Source organism: Petaurus breviceps, unplaced genomic scaffold, assembly GCF_028583685.1.
Source record: "Petaurus breviceps papuanus isolate PSGF00001 unplaced genomic scaffold, PetGlider_PUasm1.0 40, whole genome shotgun sequence".
Taxonomy (NCBI): domain Eukaryota; kingdom Metazoa; phylum Chordata; class Mammalia; order Diprotodontia; family Petauridae; genus Petaurus; species Petaurus breviceps.
In genome coordinates this window covers 1,435,465-1,439,815 of record NW_027186315.1, presented here as the reverse complement: position 1 = coordinate 1,439,815, position 4,351 = coordinate 1,435,465, and the positions used below count along the sequence as shown (strand labels likewise).

General features: G+C 39.8%; 1 pseudogene; it reads left to right on the top strand.

The window, feature by feature from the left end:
* Positions 1–496: 496 nt before the first annotated feature.
* Positions 497–1,824, top strand: LOC138170906 (actin, cytoplasmic 1 pseudogene; annotated as a pseudogene).
* The last annotated feature ends 2,527 nt before the right edge of the window (positions 1,825–4,351 follow it).

Here is a 4,351-nt window from a genome sequence, read left to right as displayed (position 1 = left end):
AATGCCTTAAACAGCCAATTTTGTCATATGGAAAATAAATTTCAAAAGCTCACTGAAGGGAATAATTCCTTTAGAATTAGACTGGAGAAAATGGAAGCTGATGACTTTATAAGAAATCAAGATACTATTACAAAGATCCAAACAAATGAAAAAAAAAAAATAGTAGGCAATATGTGAAATATCTCATTGGAAAAACCACTGAACTGGAAAATAGATCCAGGAGAGATAATTTAAAAATTATTGGACTACTTGAAAGCCATGATCAAAAACAGGACCTAGAAATCATCCTTCAAAAAATTCTCAAGGAAAAATGCCCTGATGTTTTAGAACTAGAGGGCAAAATGGAAATTGAAAGAATTCACCTATCACCTCTTGAAAAAGGTCCCAAGAGCTGTGAGCTCTTCCACTCAGCGTGCACTTGCCTCCCCCCTGCCTCCAGGTGCAGCACCACTTCCTCTTCTCTTAAGGGTTTAAACTTGCCATTTCAAATTTTGCCATGGATGATGATATTGCTGCTCTCGTTGAAAATGGCTCTGGAATGTGCAAAGCTGGCTTTGCAGGAGATAATGCCCCTCGGGCTGTCTTCCCTTCCATTGTTGGGTGCCCCAGACATCAGGGTGTGATAGTGGGTATGGGTCAGAAAGACAGGTATGTTGGGGATGAGGCCCAGAGCAAGACAGGTATTCTGACCCTGAAGTACCCCATTAAACATGGTATTGTTACTAACTGGGATGATATGGAGATGATCTGGCATCATACTTTCTACAACGAGCTCCATGTGGCCCCTGAAGAGCACCCTGTGCTGCTCACAGAAGCCCCCTGAACCCCAAAGCCAACAGAGAAAAGATGACTCAGATTATGTTTGAGACCTTCATTACCCCAGCCATGTACGTTGCCATCCAGGCTGTGCTGTCCCTGTATGCCTCTGGTCGTACCACTGGTATTGTGATGGACTCCGGTGATGGTGTGACCCACACTGTGTCCATCTATGAAGCTTATGCCCTTCCCCACCCTCCTTTTCTGGATCTGGCTGGCCGTGATCTGACAGACTACCTCATGAAGATCCTGACCGAGAGAGGGTACAGTTTCACCATCACAGTTGAGAGGAAAATCGTACATGACGTCAAGGAGAAGCTGTGTTATGTTGCCCTAGACTTTGAGCAGTAGATAGCCACTGCTGCATCCAGCTCCTCTCTGGAAAAGAGTTATGAGCTCCCTGATGGTCAGGCTATCACCATTGGCAACGAGAGGTTCCGGTGCCCAGAAACTCTCTTCCAACCATCTTGCTTAGGTATGGAATCCTGTGGAATCCGTGAAACTACCTTCAACTCAATCATGAAGTGTGATGTTGACATCCATAAGGATTTGTATGTCAACACCATGTTGTCAGGTGTTACCACCATGTACCCAGGCATTGCTGACAGGATGCAGAAGGAGATTACAGCCCTAGCTCCCAGAACAATGAAAATTAAGATCATTGCCCCGCCTGAGCTCACATACTCTGTCTGGATTGGAGGTTCCATCCTGGCATCTCTCTCCACCTTCCAGCAGATGTGGATCAGCAAGCAGGAGTATGATGAATCTGGTCCCCCCATTGTCCACTGCAAATGCTTCTAAATGGACTGTTTCTGTTGTTTTTTTTAATTTTTTTTTTGTCAAAGGGTGTGACATGATGACATCATAATTGCCCAAAAAAAGAGATTAGATTGGCATGGCTTTATTTATTTTTGTGTTTTTATTTATTTATTTTTTTGTCGCTTGACTCAGGATTTAAAAACTGAATCGGTGAAGTTGATGAACAGTCTAGGTATGTTAGAGGCAAACATCCCCAAAGTTCTCCATGGTGTCATCAGGACTCTGATTGTATATTTGTTTTTTTTTTTTTTTTAATATATCATTCCAAATACTGTCTAATGAATTGTGACAGTTACAGGCCTACGTGAAGGCTGTCAAGGAGCAATGTAACAGATCCCGAGTGGGAGGGGAATGGAGGAGGTAAATTATGTATGGCTTTAAGTGTAAATTATGTAATCCTTAAAAAAACTTTTTGTATCTTCCGCCTTAATACTTGTTCCTCTTTTTTTAATTGTCAGCCATATGGAATGGCTCCCTAAATTCCCTCCCTGCTCCCAACATAGATGTGAATGAGGACTTTTATAGTCTCCCTGTGAGTTTTGAGATTGGTGCCAGTACTTGGGGGAGGGGAGGAGCTTTACCTGTACACTGACTTAAGACCAGTTCAAATAAAAGTGCACATATTAAAGAAAAAAAAGTAAAAGGTCCCAAAAAGAAAACTCCTACGAATATTATAGTCAGGTTCTGGAGTTCCCAGATCAAGGAGAAAATATTACAAGGAGCCAGGAACAAACAATTTGAATATTGTGGAAACACAATCAGGATAACACAGGATCTAGCAGCTTCTATATTTAGGGATTGAAGGGCTTGGAATATGATATTCCAGAGATCATAGGAGCTAGAATTAAAAGCAAGAATCACCTACCCAGAAAAACTGACTATAATATTTCAGGGTAAAATATGGTCATTCAATGAAATAGAAGACCTTCAAACATTCTTAATGAAAAAATCAGAGTTGAATAAAGAAATTGACATTCAAAAGCAAGAAGCAAGAGAAGCATAAGAAGCTAAACAGGGAAAATAAATCAGAAGGAACTTATCAAATTTCAACTATTTACATGCCTACATAGAAAAATGATAATTTTAACTTATGAAACTTTTTTCAGTATGAGGATATTTGAAGGGAATATAAATGGATATGTGTATATGTATGTATATGTACATATATAATACATATTTATACATACATATATGTCTATATAGGAGGGCATATGTGCATATGAATACTTATGTGGGTGTGTGTATATATGTGTACAGGTATACATAGACAGAGGGCACAGGACCAATTTAATGGGAAGGGATGATACTCAAAAGGTGAAATTGAGAGGTGAGACAGGAATATAATGAGAGGTGATGGGGAGAGACAAATTGGGGTAAATCATCTTATATAGAAGAAGCAAGGGATAACTATTTCATTGGAAGGCAAGAAGAGGGAAGCAAAAGGAATGGGTCAACCTCACTCTCATTGAATTTGGCTCAGGGATGGAATGACTTACATACTAAATTGTGTATATTTCCCTACAGGAGAGTTGGGGGGAAAGGGATGAGAGGGGTGATGATGTAGGGGAGGGCAGGTTGATGGGGTAGTTAGAAGCTCACACTTTTGAAAAGGGACAGGGTCAAAGTAGAGAATAGAACAAGTAGGGGTCAGGATAGCATGAAGGGAAATATAGCCAGTATTTCACAATATATCCACTGGAAATGTTTTACATAGCTACACATGTACAACCTATCTTGAATTGCTTATCTTCCCAGTTAGGGTGGGTGACAAGGGAGGAAGGGAAAGAATCTGGAATTCAAAGTTTTAAAATCAAATGTTTAAAAATATTATTATTATCATCATCATTATTATTATTTACATGCAACTTGGAAATAAGATAAACAGGCACTGGGGTATGAAGATTCATCATGCCCTATGTAATGGGAATGTAAATTTAAGATCTTCCCTGACCCTAGGCCCTTTGATAGGCTTAAGTGCACCTAGAGCCAGTGATGGGAGGCTTGTTTTACAGGAGATACTTTGTGATGGGCTAGTGGGTCAAGAGAGTTCTTATATTCTCTGACCCAGATCGTGGCTATATAAACCCTGTTGTAAGGCTTTGTTTGGGGCTCACTTTGAGAAGCATCATTTGATTTGACCAAACGAGACTCTGGGCAGCTGTTGAGAGCCCCCCAGCTTTGAAAATGCAGATGTTGATGTTTCCCTCTCTGGTAACTGTGACTAAGTATGGATGTAATGGTCACACAGTTGGAGGCTTTTTTGCTTGAAATATTTCTCTCTCTTTTAACTTCTACTTGTAACTTCTGTTTGTGTACTCTGAAGTTTGGGGTGCTGACCTTTTTCCACTGAACTAGATAAGTGATATATGTTTAATTGATTAAAGTAAGTTTATTAACCCTTTTTGAGTTGCTTTCCTTTAGAAAAGTAGATTTAAGTACCTGTGTTGGTAGCCACCCTGGGTATGCTGGGGTGATTGTTGCTACATCTTACCAGAAAATTGGAGGGGGATGGGGGAAGATATAGGAGAGAGCAGATTGGGGGAGGGGTATACAGTGAGATTACTGTTTGGGGTGGTGGGTAGGGGAAAAATGGGGAGAAAATTTGTAACTCAAAATCTTGTGGAAATGAACAATGTAAACTAAAGTTAAAAATAAAATATAATAAAAAAAGAATTGTATACTATTAAGAATTAATTGAAAAATAATAACTAGCATT